The sequence below is a fragment of the Odocoileus virginianus genome, chromosome 16 (genome assembly GCF_023699985.2).
Source record: "Odocoileus virginianus isolate 20LAN1187 ecotype Illinois chromosome 16, Ovbor_1.2, whole genome shotgun sequence".
Taxonomy (NCBI): domain Eukaryota; kingdom Metazoa; phylum Chordata; class Mammalia; order Artiodactyla; family Cervidae; genus Odocoileus; species Odocoileus virginianus.
This window is the reverse complement of record NC_069689.1, coordinates 29,572,253-29,596,260: the sequence shown is the minus strand read 5'-3', so window position 1 is coordinate 29,596,260 and position 24,008 is coordinate 29,572,253. Positions and strand designations below refer to the sequence as shown.

The window sequence follows — 24,008 nt, the reverse complement described above, 5'->3', positions numbered from 1 at the left end:
GGAGAAGGGGATGACGGAGGATGAGATGGTTGGATGGCATCACTGATTCGATGGACATGAATTTGAGTAAACTCCGGGAGTTGCTGATGAGAGGGAGGCCTGGTGTGCTGCAGTCCATGGGGTCGCAAAGAGTCAGACACGACTGAGCGACTGAACTGAACTGAATGTATTTTGACAAAAAGCTCCACCTACCAGGAAGCCTTAATTTCAATTATGCATGAAGAGTTATAAAATATAAAAAGCAAAAACCAACAGCTATCTAAGGAAAAGCAAAGTCACTTAAAGTGTGGTAGATTTTGGAGAGGGTGGGATATATGGAGAAAGTGACATGGTAACACACATTACCAGACCTAAAACGGACAGCCAATGGGAATTTGCTGAATGACTCAGGGACCTCAAACCAGGACTCTGTAACAACCCAGAGGAGTGGGATGTGGAGGGAGGTCAAGAGGGAGAGGACATACGCACACCTATGGCTGATTCATGCTGATGTTTGGTAGCAACCAACACAATACTATAGAGCAGTTATCCTTTGATTAAAAATAGATAAATTTCTTTAAAAGTATGGTAGATTTTAACACATCTATCTCATATTTAGCAAAGGTAAGGCTAGTAACTATGTGTAAGATTTGAACAACACAATTAGCACCTTACCCTTCAAACTCTGAATTCAACACAGTATAAATCTTTTCATGTAAAACTGAACTAGTAAGGACACAAACTAAAGAGAAAAAGAACCAAGAAAAACAGCACATAGCATGCTCTCTGGGCTTTCCTGGTGGCTCAGAGGTAAAGATTATGCCTGCAGTGTAGGAGACCCAGATTCAATCCCTGGGTCAGGAAGATGCCCTGGAGAAGAGAATGGCAACCCACTCGTCTTCTTGCCTGGAGAATCACAAGGACAGAGGAGCCTGGTGGGCTACAGTTCATGGGGTTGCAGAGAGTCAGACATGACTAACACGTGCTCTCTGACCAAAATTAAATAAAATTTAGAATAACTAAAGTTAACCCCCCATATAAAAGGAGGAAAGTGCTGGAGAGGACTAGAGGTAAGAGTCCCAAGTACTCACATAGGCCAGGAAGAGTATCTAATTCCCACAAGCCAGACTAGGAAAACTCACAATTGATGCAGCAATTAGCCCTAGAATGAACACTACTCCAGAGCCACCTAACATGTCATAAAAGCAAGATGCAAACAGATCAAACTGCTTTCAAGATCATCTGAACAGAGCTCAATTTTATAGGTATACAAATATCCAGGATGAAATAAATTCATCTTGTCTGTTATTTAACTGAAGACTACCAGGCATGCAGAGAAGCAGGAAAACCTAAATCATAATGAAGAAAATAATCATCAAATCAGATTTAAACCAGATTTTAACACAGATGTTAGGCAGGCAGAAAAGGACATAAAGACAGTTATTCTAACCATATTCCACATATCCAGAAAGTTGAGAATGGAAGCTGTATAAAAAGAACTACTCAAATCGAGCTTCTAGGTATCAATCAAAATTACAATGTCTTAAGGTGAAATGTTAAGTAAGATGTGTACATACAGGTACTATAAACATTGGGCTGCCCCAGGTGGTTCAGTGGTAAAGAACTGTCACCGCAATGCAGGAGATGCGGGTTCGATCTCTGCACTGGGAAGATTCCCCAGAGAAGGAAATGGCAACCCACTCCAGTCTTCTTACCTAAGAAATCCCATGGATTCAGAAGTCTGGTGGGCTAGAGTCCATGGGGTCGTAAAAGAGTCAGACATGACTTAGTGACTAAACAACTACTATAAAAATTAAAGCAACTACTAAAATAAAAATGTACGGGTAATAAGCCAAAAAAAAAAAAAGAATACAAAAATAACAAAAATACTTGAATAATCCAAACAAAGGCAGAAAAAGAGAAACAATAATCAAAGAGGGTAAGCAGAAGATAAAGAGCAGATGACAGACTCTATATAAATAATCACATTAAATAAAAATGATACCCTCAAATGTTAGAGACTGTCAGATGGATGAAAAAGCAAAACTCAACTATGCTGCTCATGAGAAATATCAAGTGTGCACTTAAAATATATGCAGTTTATTATATGTTAGTTACATATAGCTAACATACATTTTAAACAGCTCAATAAAGCTGTTTAAAAAAACCCTAATTTAATATATATTCAACACTATTTTCATTAGTTTCATTCCAGTATGCTTTTTGGAGTGAGAGTGGGTGAAATGGAACTTTAAAAATAAAGTTTCTGGAATCACCCTAGGAAATGCATTGATTGATCCACAGAGTATTTCCTCAACACTTAAACCTATGCTCCTCTGTGTTCACAGAAGTTTTTGCACATGTAAATACATTCTTGCACTGGTAAGCAGATTCTTTACCACTACGCCACCTGGAAGCTCCCCGTGAATGCATTCTTAAGAAAAAAAACCCCAAAATTTGGAAAACACTCATAACACATTTATAAAGGAATTTAAGGCAATATAAACAAAACCAAAAAACACTTTTTTCTTGATGCTTTCAAAAATAGTCGACTGTCACAACATTTTAACCAGAAAATAATTTTAACAAGAAAAAATAACTCAAAAAATAGTTACTAAAATTGATTTGCATTTTTATATAATGAATCAATATCAACATAAATGAAAATGGCAAACTCACTCTTGTATTTAACAATGTAGCAAGCAGGCAAGTCAATCTCTCTCTTGATAACTATCCCGAATGTTTTAACTCATCGAAACAAAAGCTAAGAACCTATCTCCTGTATAAATACTTAAGATGTTTGTTTTTTTAACCTTTCAAATACTTATTATTCATTAGTCCTTTACCATGAAAAGCAAGCAGATACAAATCATACTAAAAACATGCTAAAATTTCAAAGCAAGCAAAATTGCTTAAGATATGTAGTTCATCTCTTTATCATTCTGATGTTTCAAAATAACTGCAGAAAAGCTCCTGATATGATAGGAAGATAAAAATGTATAGAACTGAAAGAACAAAAAGCACTGAAGGAAGCATTAATATGCGATCATGATCTGAAAGCACATTAAAAAGCAGAGACATGTCTTTGCCAACAAAGGTCCATCTAGTCAAAGCTATGGTTTCTGCATCAGTCATGTATGGATGTGAGAGTTGGACTATAAAGAAAGCTGAGTGCTGAAGAATTGATGCTTTTGAACTGTGGTGTTGGAGAAGACTCTTGAGAGTCCCTCGGACTCAAGGGGATCCAACCACTCCATCCTAAAGGAAATCAGTCCTGAATATTCATTGCAAGGACTGATGCTAAAGCTGAAACTCCAATACTTTGGCCATTTGATGCGAAGAACTGACTCGTTGGAAAAGACTGATGTTAGGAAAGATTGAAGGTGGGAGGAGAAAGGGATGACAAAGGATGAGATGGTTGGAAGGCATCACTGACTCAATGGACCTAAGTTTGGGTAAGCTCCAGGAGTTGGTGATGGACAGGAAAGCCTGGCGAGCTACAGTCCATGGGTTTGCAAAGAGTCAGACACGACTGAGCGACTGAGCTGATGATCTGAAAATATTTATAAGCCCTTTAATTTTAAGACTAAAATCTATAAAGTAAAATAAAATTTTTTCTCTTGCCTTCAACGATTCCACATAGGCACAGAGGAAACGAGGTGATACAGTGAAAAAGAGAACCTAATAAACAAAGATACAGTATTTGATTTAAGAACAAAGTCAATTCTGTTTTATCAAACATACAAGCTAAGTATGGCAACATAAAGAGATAAGGAAAGGCAAACAAGTTGTTATCACTTACACTTACTTAATAGTTTATATCTGCATAGATAGCACTTTTACAGTTACAAACATGATCTTACTCATTCTCCATAAATGTATTTTTAAAATTCTCCACACAAAGCTATTAAACAATTCCAAACCAGCTCTTCTGAGCTCTCAATCAACACCACCATATTAGCCACACTTGAGGTGGTAGGCCAAAACAAACATATGGCCAATTTTAACTGAATTCATTCTGAAAGAACAGTCTTTTTAAAGAATTATTTGAAAGCTACACAGTCTAGCAAGGGATGAGATAGGAACTTTGAAGTTTAGGACAGGCAGGCACTGGAAATTACCAAGAATTCAGAGGATTTAGTGCAGTTGCATGCATACTATCTTAAAGTAACTCCTGACACTGGCTGATTATAGCCTATTCACTTTATCAGAATACCTAAAATTTCACTAATTAAATTTATTTGTGATACCAAACCACTCTAACACACAGTGTAAAGAGTTAAGTACCATTCAAATATTAGTATAAATTGGTACCAACTGCTTTCCTCGTAACACAGCAAAGGAGCAAAGGAATACTCATACAATGTGAAGATGGAGAGGAAAGAAGGTAATATCATTTACTGAACACCCACCATTCTCTAAAGACTGAGCTAGATACTTTTAGTTTCATTAATCCCCATGGAGATAGGGACCTAGCAATTTTATTTTAGCTCTTCATTTTATTAAAAAGTTAAAAATAAACTCAAAACCAAGTTTCAAAGAGACCAAGACACTAGGTCAAACAGCAATTAACAGAACCAAACTGAACTAAGAATAAAGTGTGCCTTACTCTATGCTACCTCCCAAGACACACAAACAGTTGTGACATTAAAGTTTAGGACTGACACAAGTCAATGCTGAAGGAAGAGGATACAGAAAAACTATTAAATAATGTCAGCCACGAGCTTTTTCCATGTTCACTATGAACTTTTCTTTCTGTATACTCTCTCTTTAAATTGTGGTGTCTACCAGGAACATGTCCTCCTCCTCCATCTGATACAACTTGAATGCTATCTACATAAAAATACTTCCCTAATCCCTGGGCTTTGGTGGAGGTAAAGAAATCAGCCTGCAATGCAGGAGATGTGGGTTCAATCCCTGGGTCGGGAGGATCCCCTGGAGGAGGGCATGCCAACCCACTCCAGTATTCTTGCTTGGAAAATCCCATCGACAGAGGAGTCTGGTGGGTTATGGCCCCTGGGGTCACAGAGTTGGACACCACTGAAGCAACTGACCACCACCAATCCACAGCTACTATTTATTTCATGTTCTTTTCTGAGATTCGGGCTTACATTACCTATCCATTTACATCTTCCACAGGTGTTTCAAACTCAACTTGGCCCAAAATGAATCCACCATCTTTCCTCTCATCTTCTCCAAGGTCTTTATTATTAACATTCCCTTACTACTTTGGTAATATCATCTAAATCTTAAGCCTGACATTCAATTCAGATTCACCCCCCTCTTTTCAGCTCCCTCCACTCCACCCCACCCCACCCCCACTACTCAATGAGCACTCATTTTTCACCTAAACAGCTCTGCAATGCATTTCTCTCTCTCGATGCCTGCTATCATTTGATACTTCATGATCTCTTGCCTGAAGTTTACTAGTAGCCTCCTTACCTATTCTCACAATATTCTAAGCCCACTTTTTATCCATCCTCCACACACTGCTACCAGAATAATTTACCCAAACCTAAGTCACTGTATCACTCATCTACTTAAAATACTTACAGAGCTTCCCACTGTAAACAGGATAATGCCCAGGTTCCCTTACATGTTATACAAGTCCTATTTTTCTTCCCTAACTTCTACTATCTTGTCCACTACCCACCACACAGTAAGACACTAAATGAATCATGGTACATACATGCAAGTGAATAGGCCAAAATTATTCATAGGCTAAAAATATTCATAAAAGAATTATTTTAATAAAACTAAGAAACATTAAGTATTTATAATTTAAAAAGCAGGTTATAAGTAGATAATATCAGCAAATTAGTGGAATAAAGAACTCTGAAGATTTCCATTAAAAACAAGCAAAAGTAAACACTAAAAACCAAAACTTTTTTGGAAACCTAGAAATTAATCAAAGGCTTGCAACAAAGACATTTATTCATGAAAAATGGATGAATCTCAATAAAAACAGTAAGCTTTGTGGCATTTCAAACTTTTTGTGTTCCTATCCTCCATCCTCATCTCCATGGCAGCCTTAAAAACCAACAGCCCACAAACACAGTGACAAGCAGCTGCCTATCAGTTACTGGAAGAGTCAGAACAGAATCAGAGTTCTTTCAATGCTTCACTCTGAGAAACATCACTATTTTACTTACCTGCCTGGGGTAGCAATCACTGATGAGGCAAACAACTAACCAAAAAAAAAAAAAAAAAGAAAATTAAAAAAGGGAAAAGCCGGGGGAAGTCCTATCCATAGGGAACTTTAAAGAACACCAACACATTAAACGGAGTATAGAAGGCCATGTGCCTGAGCTACAAGTGTATTAAGGAAAGACTGGAAAAATATTTAACCTTTCACCTCTGGCTGATTTTGAGACTACACAAGAAGGACATGAAGGCTAAAAAAGTACTGTAAACTGTTTCCTGAATACTGATAGTATGTCCCAAACACAAACATGGAGCCCCTTGGTGAAGACTAGGACTTACAAACTCCAGGCTTGTAAAGAAGTATCCATCCAATCATTAGCTGACCACTAGGCTGAATGAGTGGAGAATCCAGTGGTCATAAATAGAAGAAAACAGACTGCACATAGTTCAGAAAAGTCATTAAAGAATCACACAGTAACAATAACAAACAGAAGCAACAACAAATCATGGGGGAGAGGGAGACATTGGTTTCCAGGGTTGCTGTGCTATTTAAAATGTTAACTTATCAACAAAAATTACAGGACACAGAGATACAAGAAAGTATGCTCCATGTAAAAGAGAAGTCCGTAGAAACCGTCCCTGAAAAAGCACAAACATTAGATACACCAGACAAGTGTGATAGTATCAAACACTATCACAAGTTTTAAATATGTTCCAAAAGATAGAGAAAACCATGTCTAAAGAACTAAAGGAAAGTGTGAGAATGATATCTCACCAAGGAGAGAATGTCAATAGTAAGGTGGCTTCCCTAGTTACTCAGCTGGTAAAGAATCTGCCTGCAATGCAGGAGACCTGGGTTCGATCCCTGGGGTGGGAAGATGCCTTGGAGAAGGGAACAGCTACCTACTCCAGTATTCTGGCCTGGAGAATTACATGGACAAAGAAGCCTAGCAGGCTACAGTCCATGAGGTCCCAAAGAGTCGGACATGACTGAGCAACTTTCACTTTCACTTCTTTATGTTTTAAAAAAAGTTTAAAAGTACAATAAACAAAATGAAAAGCTCACTAAAAGCTTAACAGCACATTTGAAATGGCAAAATTAAAACTAAGCAGGGCTTCCTTGGTGGCTCAGTGATAAAGAATCTGCCTGCCAATGCAGGAGACACAGGTTCAATCCTTGGTCTGGGAAGATCCCACATGCCATGGAGCAACTCAGCCCGTGTGCCACAATCACTGAGCCTGGGCACCACAACTGAGACCACACACTGCAACTACCAGAGCCGGAGAGTCCTACCGTCCATGCTTGGTGATGAGCAGCCCACGCACTGCAATGAGCAGCAGCCCACGCACTGCAGCGAGGAGCAGCCCATGCACTGCAGCGAGGAGCAGCTCATGCACTGCAGTGAGGAGAAGCCCATGCACTGCAATGAGGAGCAGCCCACGCACTGCAGTGAGGAGCAGCTCATGCACTGCAGTGAGGAGCAGCTCATGCACTGCAGTGAGGAGCAGCCCACGCACTGCAGTGAGGAGCAGCCCACGCACTGCAGTGAGGAGCAGCCCACGCACTGCAGCGAGGAGCAGCCCACGCACTGCAGCGAGGAGCAGCCCACGCACTGCAGCGAGGAGCAGCCCATGCACTGCAGCGAGGAGCAGCCCATGCACTGCAGCGAGGAGCAGCTCATGCACTGCAGTGAGGAGCAGCCCACGCACTGCAGTGAGGAGCAGCCCACGCACTGCAGTGAGGAGCAGCCCACGCACTGCAGCGAGGAGCAGCCCACGCACTGCAGCGAGGAGCAGCCCATGCACTGCAGTGAGGAGCAGCTCATGCACTGCAGTGAGGAGCAGCTCATGCACTGCAGTGAGGAGCAGCCCATGCACTGCAGTGAGGAGCAGCCCATGCACTGCAGTGAGGAGCAGCCCATGCACTGCAGTGAGGAGCAGCCCATGCACTGTAATGAGGAGCAGCCCATGCACTGCAATGAGGAGCAGCCCCTGGGATCACTGCAACTAGGGAAAACCCTGCACCACAATGAAGACCCAACACAGCCAAAAATAAAAAAATAAAATTATATATAATAAAAGTAACATCCTCAATATAATAAAGGGTATCTATGAAAATCCCATACCTAACTTCATGATGACTGGTAAAAGACCTAAAGTTTTACCCCTAAAAACATGAACAAGCAAGGATGTCTGCTTTTGCCACTTTTATTCAACACTGTACTGCAAGTTTTTGTCAAACAAATTAGGCATTAAAATAAATAAAAATCACATATATAAAGTGAGAAGCATTACATCTCTATTCACAAAAGACATAATTCTGTATTAAAAAAAAAAAAAAGACTGAAAACTATTTTCGCTAAATCCAGAAATCTATTCTCGATCTAGTTCTGTACCTCCAAAATAGAAAACAGTTTCTCAATTCATATCCCTAAATTCAAAGGCATTCTTTTGAATACTGAAAATAATTAAACATACACACATTTTAAAATACTAGTAAGGGAAAGTAAATACTACTACACTAGGAAAAGAAGGCATACTTTAAAACAACAGAGGATGAAAACAACAAAATAAAACAGGATAAAAACAGAATGAGTCAGAATGTGAAAAGTTAATTTTAAACACTGTGTAGACCATGCTTCTCAAATTATACACAGGGACAGTTGCTTTTTGTTTTTTGGGGATTTTGTTCATTTGTTTTTAAATTCCAATTCAAAACAGACCAATGTTGTACAATAAATTGCTAGAAAATACAGTGAAAAGCACCTATACTCTATTCAATAGTCTATATTCAACAAGGCAAGTCCTCAATCACACAACTGGATGTCACAGCATTATCACACTGAGATGAGTTTCTCAACACCTCAATTTCTACACTTAACATGTTACAGACCTGTAATAAATACCTGAAAAACTTGCACCAGTCTGTAGGCTACATTTTGAGTAGCAGTTGTATTGACTAGGAAGAATGATGCAGAGGTTTTGGTATATAGGCTGAGTATCCTTAATACTGGTACTTGAAATGAGGAATCTGTTCCGGCAATGAAATTCAGGAACCTTGCCATTAAATTGTAATTTCTAGGGTGAGGCCTGATACCTTTATATTTTAAAAGCCTGAAAGACCACTGCCCTCAACATTCCTGCATTTATAGCTGTGCTCTTCTTTTACATCTACTAAAATTTCAATCATCTTTCAAGGTACACCTCAAATGACCCAGCTTCAGGAAGCTTTCTTCAAGGGATCTTGTATATATATGATCCTTCCAAGACTACAAGATCCATCCTCCCTATGCAGGGGGCCAAGCTTCAATCCCTGGTCAGGGAACTAGATAACAGCCAGTGCAGCCAAATAAATAATATGTAATATATATGATCCCTGTGCCTTTTATACTCATGTTTCATATATGACATGATTCTCTTGTTATACCATCAAGTCCTTTATTCTTTTGCAGCTGCCCCAAACCTAGCAAAACACTATAGTCAGCTATTCAAATGGTTGTTCAGAACTATTATCTTCAGATTTTTAAAGAAATGGAGGCAGAATTAAAGACAATTTACAAGAAATGGCATGATTATAAGCAGCAGCTTATGGTAACAACCAACTTGCCTCCAGAAGGTCCTAAGGACAACTGACAGAAAAGATGACTGGGAACTCTGAAGCTACTGATTTTAAAAAATTCAAACACTGGTAACACAAACACACTTTTTTTGGCAACACAAACACACCTTTTGCTAGCTATGGCACTTTAGTTTGGGGTGGTGAAGCAAAGAATAATGTTGCTAAGTGATGCAACTTAAAGATTTGTGTTATTCAAAATAAAATACCAACAATGAACTTCACTTCCTTTCATTTATTCAATTCTTTGTTTTATCAAAATATAATTTTAAAATAAGTTCCTCTCTAATTTACCCATTTTTAATAGGTTAGAAACTGAAAATACAGAATCAAGACCATCATCAAGTGTATTCAGAAGTCTGTACTCTATTTTTTAAAAACAAAACTCTGCTGACTTTAAATAGATCATTAATATGTGATTCAACTTTAGCACCTTTAAGGTTCCAATTAAAATTCAAATGTTTTAAAATTTTCCATAAACTCTATGCTTCAAATGCATTTTTCCATATAATACCTGAAATTATGTTAATTTTTTAGACAGCCAAAGTATCTATAAATTGTTAAGCAAATAATATAGCTGAGATCAGAACCCAGATATTCTGATTGTACATACTATATCCCTGTTACTAGTTATTTAATACTCAAATTTCCTTGGAGATCAATTACTATCTGCCACACTGGTCTGTTGAAGGAATTAAGTCAAGTAACACATGTGAAATGTTTGGTCCAGCACCTGTCACGTGTAGTGTTCAAAAATATTAACTTTTATTTCCATACATGGCAGCTGCTTCTAGAAACAATTTCATTTTTAAAAAATTTCCAAAAGATAGAGAAGAGATAGACCCATACCTAAAATGTACTTTGTGTTCATAAGAAAAAGGTCAAACTATTTGTGAAGCAATTTTAGAATGCTAACAATTTCTGAGAATGCTAACGTTCATCTAAAGGAACATACCTAAATTCTAAAATCAATCCCCAAATAGTATTTAGACTTGTTCAATTTTTTCATTATTCTAAACAACACTGCAGTGTTTGGACACATTCATCCACTTAGTTCCTCAGGGCAAAAAATACTAAGAAATGGAAGTACTGGTTTCAAAGCATATACACATGTACATTTAAAATTCTCACATTTAATGAAGCTTTCTAATTTACACTTGGCCAGCAATGTATGAGGAAAATCTCCTTCCATTATGTCTTGACAATACCCTTTACAATTTTCTCCCAATTTCATACATTTTTAACAGTTCATAAATTAAGGAAATTAACTCCTTTTAACATGCTGCAAATGTCTCTTGGCTGTTTGTCTTTTAACTCTGTTAATGACAGATTTTACCATTAAAAATTTAAAATGTTTTATAAAGGCAAATTTATCCAACATTTCCATGGCAGTTTCTAACTTCAAGTTTTAAGAGCTGTCTTCTCTATCCCAATATTGCAAATATATTTGTTTAATTTGCCTTCCTTTTCATACTGAAGGATCTAAGTAATGTAGAACATACTCTGTTAAAAGATATAAAGTAGTGATCTATATATACTTTTTATCCAAATGAACATTCTTTCTTGCTAATCTTTATCTAAACCACCATTTAATGAAGTGGTCACATGAGTTCCTTCTGCAGCAAACAGAAGCCATCCCTTTTAACATTCTTTTTAAATGCACCTATTCCTGACCATAAAAGATGCGCCAATCTTTCTCAGAGAAAAATATAAAATTTTCTTTTATGAACTTTAAGGAAAGCCTAATTAAATAAATGGAGACTCTGTGAGATAGGAAGAATATAGCTGACCCTTGAAAAGGAAAGGTTTAAACAGCTCAAGTCCATTTATACATGAATTTTTTTTCAAAAGTAAATACTACAGCACTACACAATCCATAGTTGAATCTATAGATGCAGAACCAGGGATGTGGAAGACCAACTGTAAGTCACATGTTGATCTTCAACTGTACAGAGGGTTGGTGCCCTAAACCTCTATGCTGTCTTAGGGTCAACTGTAGATAATACCACAGACGTCAATCTCCTTTAAATTAAACCTATGGATTCAAGGCCATCCAATTTTTAAAGTCCAACAATATTCACAAATTTAATTGATTTTCAAATTCATATGGAGAAGCAAAACAACAAAACACTAAAAGATTTATATTAGTCTACTGTGGCTGCTGTGACAAACTAAGAGACACAAACTCAGTATTTTGTTTCATCTTCTCCGTGTCTATCTACAAGTCAGTTTATTCTGTTAGGTATGTTGGGGGCGGGTGGGGTGGTGGTATATACTTCAAACATGACATGTTGTTGTGCTCACTGATTCGTAAGTTTTTTGAAAATCAGATGTTAAGAATCATGAGTTCTTTCAATAATGGTGAAGATTATACAATAACCTCTGCCATAATGCCGTAAGCATTCTTCATTTAATGTCCTATTTTTTTGCTTTTATTTTTCTGTTTCACACAGGACAAATTTTAGATATTGAGACAATTTTTTGCACAGGTAATTAAGATAACCCAAGGGTTATTTCTGATACTGACTTTAACGGTTTTTTCTATAATTCTTCATTGAAAGGAAGCTGTTCAAAGAAGAGCAGCTTTGCTCTCCTCATACCTAATATATTCATTCATGAATTACATAATATTTACTGAGCACCTAATACATGCTGGGCACTATGCTGAGATTAGGGATACAAAGCTGAAGAGACACACTTCTCCTCTCAGGAAGGTTGTAAGATATAGGCATGCAAGTAAGTAATTACATTGTAGTAAAGTAACCAAATCACTAGAAGTAAATAAGAAGAGTTCCTACACTTATCGGATGACAGAGAAGGCTTCAGCAAAGCTCTACAGGTTCCCCGCTACTCTTGAGGAAGAGGTCTTAAGGCTCAAGGCTTTCAGGTGTAAGCCTAAGTGTCATGCCCTGCTTTTCTTTGAATACAGCTGCCATCTTATACTGTTTAGACGCCTTCTTGATAGCATCTGGTCTACTTTTTCATTGCACCAGTGGGCGTCCCAGAAGTCTTATTACCACTCGTATTCACGGAGTACCACTTTCACATACAGTATACCTAATTCAAAATTGGTTTGTAAGTAATAAGTAGTGATATTTTCTAAAAATGGATTGATGCATGCATCCAAACCATATTAAGTTTTCAACTTTGAGTTCATACAAAGTCTACTTCCTTTCCATAGTAACTGTCCCTCCAGACTGTACTTTTGAAATCCAATAGGTGGGATTATTATTTTGTTGCTGATGCTTCTTTCTTCCTTTCTCCTTCCTTCCTCCCTCTTATTCTTTCTTAGTAAGAAGGTTAAAAGAAATGGGCTATTGATTATGGTACAGTAAATATCATTAGCAAAAGCATAGGCATCACAGAAAGTGATTTCTCATTCAATATTAATGAAATGTAAAATATCAGAGAAGGGTAACAAGAAGTTGAAGAAGAAACTGAGACTAAAAAAAAGAAAAAAGAAAAGAAACTGAGACTAAAATAAAATTTTCTTTTTCTACCACATTGTCAAAGTTTTATGTTAAGACATATGTGAAAGATGGTGATGTCACTTATACAAATAGAAAAAAAAATTAGACATTTATTTGTAGATATTTGATCTTGTCTGTTCAAATAGATCTAACAAACATACTAATTGGCTATTTTTCTATTTTCTCTAAAATCTATTTCTACCACATGACCTTTCCAAAAGAGACATTAGATAATATATGATAATATATGAATGTACATATATACACAAATTGTGATCAAACTCAGAATAAAAAGTTTTAACCAAAAAAAAAGTATGCTTTCTTTTCTAAGACACTGTAGACCTGTAACTCAACATGTTTCTCTTTTCACTTTGGTGGCCAGGAAATCTAAGAATCAAGTTCAATGCCTTATAGCTATAATCAGCTCATCTCTGGCACCGGATAATGTTACCTTTAAGTAATGGCTATTCAGCTGTTTATCACTAATTGTTCTAGTCTACATTTTATTCAGTCCTATAAGCCATGTAAAGTGATAAAATCCTTAATAAGAGAAGTGTTAATGCAAAAATACCAAAAAAAAAATTGGTGTATTATGGAACAGTTTGTTTTACTAAGCAAATTAATCAGTAACATTGTTTATGTAAATAATCTGCTCAGTGTATCACTTTTTCATAAATACACAAAGATAAAACATTTCAAGAGTCAAACTAAAGAATATAAAGAGTTTATACAAATTAAATAATAAAGAGTCTAATGACATGTATATAGGATTACTTACTAACTTTGCATATCAAATCCCAAAACATATTCAACTATCAACTTAGTTTATTTTTGTAGGCAGTTTACAGTTCATAGTGACTCCTATACATTTTCAGATTTCCAGGCATATCTGTTCCAAGATAATCTATACCACTTTCAAGTTATTTACTTAATGAACATAAGCAATACTTGTTTCTGTCTTTATACATTACTTTTTATATCTAATGAACACTAGTTTCTCATTTTCCTGATTTAAGATATTTTAATCCACCTTTCTTTTTTAAAACATTAATATATTCAGATTAGAGAACAATTAAATATTTTTCACAGATATAATCAATAGTCAGCTGATCATAAATTTCTTCTCTAAATATAAAAATGTTAAAAAGTAGGGGCCAAGTTGCATGGCTATGAATCCAATTTTCAGTCTCCTTCATTTAGGAGAACTTATTATCAGCATCTGAGGTCCAATGTTTTGAAAACTATTTATGTTTCAGGGGTTTTTCTGTTCTTTAGTTTGTATGTTTCAAGCAGGTATGGACATCAGATAGGGAAAGTCAATCCTGACAGATGGCAAACAAATGAAGTATACCTTTGACAGCTCCAGTTTACTGACTTAAAGAGTTTACAGGCCATGCTGAGAGGAAAGGGAATCCAGGCAGAGCCAGTGGAAACTCTGAGTTGAGAAAATGAGCTGACAGTCCAAGGAAACCAAGGTAATTAGAGCCCACATGAGAAAAGCACCAAAGATGAGAGAGCCGTACCGACTAAAATCCTAGAAGACCGGAGGAAGTTCCTTTCAGTCTGAGCATAAATACGTGCAAGGAAACTTGCCAAGACAGGAAAAAGAACTATGAAAGAATATGAGAGAACAGTGCCAGAGGTTCATATAAGCTGGGGACAGCTGAGCTACGAAAAAATCCCTCACATCTGTGGGCACTAAATGGAATATTCAGGAAGGTATTGCCTCATAAGACATAATTACCCCTAGATGGATCCACTCGACAAACTCTAAAAGCAAGACTTGAAATAATCAAACTGTTTTCAAGTAATTTAACAGCATCTCACTAAAAAGCTCAAGAATTTACAGGAATATAAAAATACCCTGAGGCTAAGAAGGTAAAATTCACAATGAGACATCCAAAGATAACTGAGCATTTAAAGAAGCAGGAAAAACAACCAACAATGAGAAGAACAGCCAACTGACAGAAACTGACCCAGGATAGACAGAGACGTTAGAATGAGCAGAGAATATTACAAACAATATTTTACTTGTATTCTATATGTTCAAGAAGCTAAGAAAATACACAGATGATATAATTTTGTATGTACATACAGACACACATACACAAAGAACTAGATAAAAACTACAATGTCTGAGATGAAAAATAAACCAGTGGGATGGCAGACTAATACAGCAGAAGAAAAGACTCGTGAATTTGAGGAGTAGCTATAGGAACTACTCAAGATAAAACACAGAAAACAGAATGTAAAAAAAATGAAAAGAATATCAGTCCTTTTTCAAATGCTATGAGACCTTCCAATACAACACTTCCTAATAGATGAGCCTGATATTAATACCTTTTTATATGCCAATAAGTGAAACAAAAAAATAAGAGAAGGGAGGGAAGAAATAACTGGGAAAAAATGGCCAAAAATTAACAAACTTTATGAAAATGCTAAACCTACAAATCTAACAGTCTCAATGATTCTATGGCAAGAAATATTGAGAAAACTACACCAATGCACATCATAATCAAATTGTTCAAAACAAGTGATGAAGAGAAAATCATAATACATTATTGAGCATTGATCAGAGATGTGTTAATGCCACAGGCATTAGTTTCAGCAAAAATTCCACGGTCAATAATGTGTTAAAAGTAGCCAGAAAAAAAACAGAAAAAAAGAAGCTATATACAGAGTAAGATAAGGGGAAAGCAGACTTCTTACCAGAAACAAAGCCAGCAAAAAGTCAGTGGAGCAAAGTCTTTATTTAAAGGACTAAGGAGAAAAGCCATCAACCTAGAATTCTAATTGCAGCAAAACATCTTTCAAATAAGAAAGCAAAATACAGATTTTGACACTAAAAAAGTAAAGAAACCATCACCAGCAGAGCATCATTACAAAAGAAATGTTAAAGGAAGTCCAACAAAAACAAAATGATGCTGGATAGATAGAAACATCTCTGCAAAGGAATGAAAAGCACTGAAAATGGTACTACATGGGTAAATATATATCTTTTTCTTCATTATTTAGAAGTCCTTAAAAGATAACTGCTTGTTTAGACAAAATGAACTATTATAGGGTTTACAACATGTGTAAGTAAACGTATGATCAAAAAAGTATAAAGTCTGGGAAGATAAATGAAAAACTTTTGTAAAGTTCTTATACAAGAAGTGGTGCAGCATATCACTCAAATAGTAAATAGACTCTGGCAAGTTGAAAACAGTTATTATAAATCTTAAATCAACCAGTAAAATATTACAAGATTATAGCTAATTAAGACAATAAAAGAAAAATGTAAAAAAAAATCATACATTTATTCAACTAATACAAAAAAGGGGAAAAAAAGAGAACTATGAAAAGATAAGCCAAATAGAAAGAAGCAAGATAACAGACACAAATTTAAATCAAGCTCAAATCAATAATGTCTTAAATTGTACATCATCCAATTCTAAATGATAAGTTATTGGTCTGAATCTGAACAGAACAATTATAAGAAGACTAAATCACTTATCAAAAGTATCTCAACAAAAGAAATATCCAGAACCAGATGGCTTCAATGGTGAATTCTACCAAACACTGTCATTTGCTACAGCATAGGCAGACTTTGAGGGTATTATGCTAAGTGAAATGACAGAGAAAGAAATACTGTATGATCTCATTTACACGTGAAATCTAAAAAACCAAACTCAAACAGATCAGAATGGTGGTTGAAGCAGTGGGTATGAGGGGAAAATGGGTGAAGAGGGTGAAAAGGTATAAATTTTTAGTTATAAATAAGTTCTGGGAATGTAAGGTACAGCACAGTGACAAAGAAAAAAAGAAAAAAAAGTCATTATATTAAAAATTAAGATTCAAACATATATGCTGCCTCCAAAAAAATTTTTATATAAATGTAACAAAACAAATAGATTAAAAACAGAAAAATATATATCCTAGTAATGCTAGCAATGAAAACAGAAGTCTCTATATCACTATTAAAGTAGATTCCAGAGCAAAGGTTATTACCACAGATAAAGATCATTTCGTAAGGCAAAAGAAGTCAATTTATAAAGAGGAGATAATAACCCCAAATGTTTAGAAACCTAGTATCAGAGCTTCAAAATACGTTAAAATCTGATAGAACTCAAAAAGAAATAGACAAACCCCCAATTACAGTCAGAAATTTCACACCCCCATGTTCAATAATTCATAAAACAAGAAGAAAGAAATTCAGCAAGGATATAGGAGACTTGAACAATACTATCAAACAACTTGTCCTGACACTTTTCAAACAGAATATATACTGTTTTCAAGTGAATATGAAAGATTCATCAAGTTAAAACATATTCCGGGCCCTCAAATTTCAATAAATTTTGAACAATTCAAGTCATAAAATATATGTTTTCTGACAATAATGAAATTATATTAGAAATCAATAACAGAAAGATATCAGGATACTCCACCAATATTTGAAGCTAAAGAACACACAAGTTAATAACCCACAGATCAAAGAAGAAATCAAAAGGTAAATTAGAATGCATTTTGGACCTAGATGAAAATGAAAATACAAAATGCCATAATTTGTATGACACTGTTTAGAGAAAATTTATATCAACATATGCATACATTATCAAGAAAAAAGGTCTCAAATTAATAACCTCTGTTTACACTTAAAGAAGCTAGAAAAAGAGCAAATTAAACTAAAACTAAGCAGGAAAAAGAAATAATAAAGACCAAAGCAGAAATCCATTAAATAGAGAAAAATCAATGAAGTCACAAACTGGTTCTTTATACATTCTATAGGTATCAAAGAACAACAGGAAGCATTATGAACAACTTTATACCTATAAATCTGACAACTTAATATGAAATAAGAAAATTCCTTGAAAGACACAAACTTCTGTTTCAGAAGAAACATATAACCCAAACAGCCCCCTACCTATTAAAGTAGTTAAGAACCTTCCCTCCAAGAAAACTCCGTATCTAGATGGCTTTGTTGGTGAAGTCAACCAAACGTTCACGAAAAAAAAAAAAAAAAGATACAAATTTTCTATGAACAATTCCAGAAAACTAAAAAGAAAGGAACGTTTCTCAATTAATAATATAAGGCTAACATTATGTTTTAAAAAAGCAAAAACACTACAAGAAAAGTAATATCCCCCCAAAATATAACTACAGAATTACAAACATTCTAGCATACAAAATCTAACATTATATGAAAATGACAAGATGTTACAATCAACCTAGGCTTACAGAGGACTGCAGAGTTGATTCAACATTTGAAAATCCATACTTGAATTTATCATATTAACAGAATGAGGGACTTCCTTGGTGGTCCACGGGTTTGTTAATACTTTGCCTCCCAGTGCAGGGGGTGTGGGCTCAATCCCTAGTCCAGCAGCTAAGATCCCACATGCCTCAAGGTCAAAAAAAATAGAACATAGACAACAGAAGCAATACTGTCACAAATTCAATAGAGACTTTTAAAAAAGTCAACAACAACAAAATCTTTAAAAAACAAAATGAAAAAAATTTAAAAACCTGTTAACCTCAACAGAAACAGAAAAGAGTGTTTGACGGATCTAGTATCCATTCCTGATAAAAACTCTCAGCAAACTAACAGAGTAAGACTTTCTCAACATGACAAAAAACATTTATTCAAAAGCCTACAATGAATATGGTATTATATAGTTAGTTAAAAAACAGACTTTACCTTTAAGATCAATAAAAAGACAAGGATATCCACTCTCACCACTTCTATTTTACACTGTACTAGAAATTCCAATAAGTGCAATAAAACAAGAAAAAGATACAAAGGCATCCAGATTAAAAAGAAGACTTAAAGACTCTATTAACAGACAATGAGTTCAAGTATGTAAAAGAATCAATGAAATCTATACAATACTAATACAAGTGAATTTAGCGCAGTTTCAAGATATAAGCTCAAGGTATGAAAAACAACTGTATTTTACTAACAATCAGAAATAGTCATGAAGATACCATTTACAAGGATATCAAAAGTAGAAAATATTTAGGGATAAGTGACAAAAGATGCATTTAAGACCTGTAGATTAAAAAATACAAAACACTGCTAGAGAAATTAAAGAAGTTCTATATAAAATGAAGAAACATACCTTCTTCATGAGTCAGAAAAATTATTACTGTTAATTTTTCCCAAACTGACCTACAGATTCATCACAATCTCACTGCCAGCAAAATTTTTACTTATTCATTTAATTATTTTAGAAATTGACAAGCTAATCTTATGAAAAGTTAAAAGACAAGGCATAGCTCCCTCCTCCTACAGCAGGAAAAAAAAAAAAAAAAACCTTTGGAAAGGAAGAAAAAAGTTGGAGGGTATACACCATCTAATTTCAAGATTTATTATCAAGTTACAGTAATAACAACAACAATAAAAAGCACCATGGTACAGGCAGCAACACAGACAAACAGATCACCAGAACAAAACAGTCCCAAAATAGTTCTGTACATATAGAGATAACTGAATTTTGGAAAAGTACAAAGGCAATTCAGCGGAGAAAGGAAAGTCTTTTTTCAACAAACAGTGCTAGAACACTTGGCGATCCATATGCAAAAAAAAATCCAATCCATATCTCAAACTATATTCACAGCTAACTCAAGATGGATCACAGACATAGATCCTAAAATGATAAAACTCTAGAAGAAAGCATAGGAGAAAATTATTATGACCTTGGACTTAGGCAAATGTTTCAGATACAAAAGCATGAACCATACAAGAAAAAGTTGATATATGAACTTAATCAAAATTAAGAATTCCTATTCCTTCAAAGAAAATGTTAAGCGAATTAAAAGATAGTAAAAAAAAAAAAAAACTCTGCAAATCATGTATTTGATAAAGTACTTATATACAGAATACAGGGTTTCCCAGGTGGCGTTAGTGGTAAAGAACCCGCCTGCCAATGCAGGAGACATAAGAAACACAGGTTCTCCCTGGAGGAGGGCACAGGAACCCATTCTAGTATTCCTGCTTGGAGAATCCCATGGACAAAGGGGCCTGGCAGGCTAGTCCACAGGGTTGCAGAGAGTCAGATGTGACTGAGGTGATTTAACACACATACAGAATATATTCAGAATCTTCAAAACTGAGTAAGAAAGCAAACAGCTCAATTTAAAAATAGGTGAAAGATTTGAACTTGATCTCATCAAAGAAATCATATACAATGGCAAATAAGTACATGAAAAGAAGCTCAATGTTATCAGATATCAGGGAAATAGTTAACTACACCTGCTACATAACTTATTATAGTGGTTGACAAGAAAAAGAAATCCCATTATCAGGTGGTGGTGGTGCATTTCTACAGGAACTACAACTCTCATATACTGCTTGTGAGATTGTAAATTGGTTAAAAAAAAAATACCAAGAAACAGTACACTTGTTTCTAAAAAGAAAACAACTGTCATAGGATTCATCCATTTCATTCCTAAGTTCTGATTCCAAGAGAAAAGAAAGCATATGTCTACACAATAGGTGTACCACACAGCAATTTTACATGTAATAGTCCAAAACTGAAAACCCACATGTTCATCAACATGTGACCGGGACAACCAAATTATAGCATATCCATACAAGAAAAGCAGTAAGAACTATGTACTATAGACACATCATCACACAACAAATACAGAGGAATTTCAAAGTGTGTTGAGTAAAAGAAACCAATCCAAAAGAGTAAGCGCTCTCAATTCCATGTCTATGTTATGCATGGGCCTCCCAGGTGGCAAAGTGCCAACGCAGGACTGTCAAAGACGTGGATTTGATCCCTGGGTTGGGACGATCCCTGAAGCAGGAAATGTCAACCCACTCCGTATTCTTGCCTGGGAAGTCCCATGGACACAGAAGCCTGGAGGGCTATAGCCCAAGAGGTCACAAAGAGGGGTCACACACGCATTATGTATACAAAAGACACAAACTAATGTAGAGGAAAGCAGATCAATGGTTGCCCAGGGGTAGGAAGGCAGGCAAGTAAGGGTGAGAGGAAGGGATTACGAAGGGGCAAAAGGAAACTCTGGGAGATTATAGATGTTTATTTGTTTTCTTGATTATCTGACTATATTCCTAATCACGATGTCATGATGGCTTCACAAAGTGTATGTATGTCCAAAAGTATTCAATTATGCCCAATGTTCACAGCCGCATTATTTACAATTTGCCAAGATATGGAAGCAACCTAAGTATTCAGATTGGATGAATGAATAAAGAAGATGTGGTGTATATATACAATGGAATACTACTTAGCCATAAAAAGAATGAAATTTTGCCATTTGAAGCAACATGGATGGACCTGGAGGTTATTACACTAAGTGAAATAAGTCAGAGAAGGACAAATATTATGATATCACTTGTATGTGGAATCAAAAAAATAAACCAGCAAACACAACAACAAAAGAAGCAGACTCACAGAGAACAAAGTAGTAAGTACCAGTGGGCAGAGGGAAGGGGAGAAGGGCAAGATAGGGATAGAAGATTGAGAGGTACAAACTACTATGCATAAAATAAGCTAAAAGGACACAGTGCGTAACATGGGGAATATGGCCAATTTTATAACTATAAATGGAGTATAACCTTTAAAAATTGTGAATCACTATATTGTACACCTCTAACTTATACAATATTGTGTATCACCATATTACACCTTTTTAAAAAGTATTCAATTATATGCCTTATATTTGTGTGATATATCATTTCTCATTTATATTTATGCTATTTATATAAATGATATTTATATCATTTATACCTCAATAAAGTTACTAGAAAGAATGATCCAAAATAATCAATATATTAGCTACGTAAGCACTTACCTTTTTTTAAGCCTAGAAGACTGAACTGTTACCTTGCCATACAAGAAAATTAACATTTAGTCAATATACATTATATGCTAAGCCTAACGCTAGCCACTTGTCAGAGACTAAGTTACGTGCTTAGTGTCATCTTAAGGCCATTCCTTGGGGGAAAAAAGGGAGGGGATGGGGCACAGCAAGACGGTAATATGAAACTTTAGCGACTAGACAAGGTTTTATTTCTATTCTGTAATAATTCTAACTTCCAGTTCCTAAAAATCAAATATACAACACTATCAATAAACACAGATTTAAATCTAAATCCTCCAAGTTCTATAAATTCAGCAGGAATTGTCCTTCAGTGGGACTACATGCCAAGACAAAGGTTTACATTAGATGCTTAAATTACGCTCTCATATACTGGTAAGCACTGAATTCTAAAAAGACCCTTAGTGAATGGCAGTTTAATTTAAAGGTTAAAAATATAGTTTAGATGGGACCAACAAAAATCAAAATCCTGTGTACCTGGGAATACCCTATTCTGCAAACTTATTTCTTCATAGTGGTTATGTATTAATAAAACCTGCACTTAACTTGCAAAGAGGATTTGAAGTGGCTCTCCCATCTGCAAAATGGGAGACCTCTAAGACATCTTTCAGTCTTTGTAGTTCTACTCTCCCCTACTCATTAGCTTAGGAATTACACTAATTATATTTCAAAGTCACTGTGACCACTCAGAAATACAGAATATTTTATTTAATTAATATTAGAACCAAGTATAGTACGCAGAGGTCCATCTTTTTTGTTCTACATTTGACAAGGTTTACTTCAGCACTATTGCCATTTGGAGCTAGAAAACTGTTGTGAGGGATTATATTATCCTGAGCATTTCAAGATGTTCAGCTGACCTGCTACCCACTAGATGCCAGAAGAATCTCTCCACAGTTATGACAATCAATAGTGTCTTCAGACATTCTCACTGTCCTCAGGGGAGCAAAACAGTCCCTGTTGAGAATTACTAAAATGAGTGCAGTAATCTATCTGGACCTCCTTCACTCACAGGGAGGGAGTCTGAAAACAGAGTCCTCCATCTGAAAGTTCTTAAGAATATTTTAAATGTTTATAGATAGTATATGCTCCTTTTTAAAAAATAATAAATTACTAAAAGCAAAGGTTTTTTTAAAAAAAACAAACACTGTTTTGTTTTCAAGCTGAGAAAGTTAGGCCCTACAAAATACCTGATACCTATGACCTCTTCATTCAGACCATGTCTCCAGGGTGGGAAAAAAAAACTTCTAAGGCCGAAGAAGTATAAACAAACCATTCCTTAACTAACAAACCGTGGCAATTAATTTAGAAAATGTCAATACTCTATTGGAATTCAACTTTAGAGCTCTGCCATTACCCAACCTACATCTTGTCCTAAGTAGGTTATCAAATATCATTGTCTTCAATTTCAAACTGCCATTATCTGTAGTAAATCTCCTACACATTTAACTTGCCCTGTCGCAGTCTCCTAGCTAAATTTTTTCTTCAATGGCTTAACTCTCAAGTAAAATGAAAATAAAACGATCACAATGTCAACTATGTCTAGAAAATTTGCATTTTCTTGAAAAAATATCTTTTTACATTGCTAAACTGGACTTAATTGCTTTCTTACTATTACACAAGAATAAATATAATTTACTTGTGATACAGATTTGCTGCCATAAATGTAGAAAGAGTGAAAAACAAACTGGAGACATGAAATCTGGGTTCCAGCTTTGACTCTGCCTCCTCGTACTTGGATGACCAGGTAACAGCCCCAAACTTCAGCTCTCTTAGTTGTAAAAAAGGAGAATAATAATTTAACTAACTCTAAAGTTATTGTGTGGATCAGTTATCACTTATGTGAAGTAATTCTATAAACAGTAAAGTGTCATACAAAAGTTAGGTACTGGTAGTATCCTGTTGGTGTGCGTAAACCACATAGTAGAGAAACATACACCTCAAATAAGAGACTTAATTCACTGAATAAA

At 35.5% G+C, this 24,008-nt stretch overlaps 1 protein-coding gene across 6 annotated transcripts in view; it reads right to left on the bottom strand.

Annotated features, from left to right (window-relative positions):
- Positions 1-24,008, bottom strand: part of RALGAPA1 (Ral GTPase activating protein catalytic subunit alpha 1) — a 195,892-nt gene that overhangs the window by 170,399 nt on the left and 1,485 nt on the right. The window lies entirely within an intron of this gene.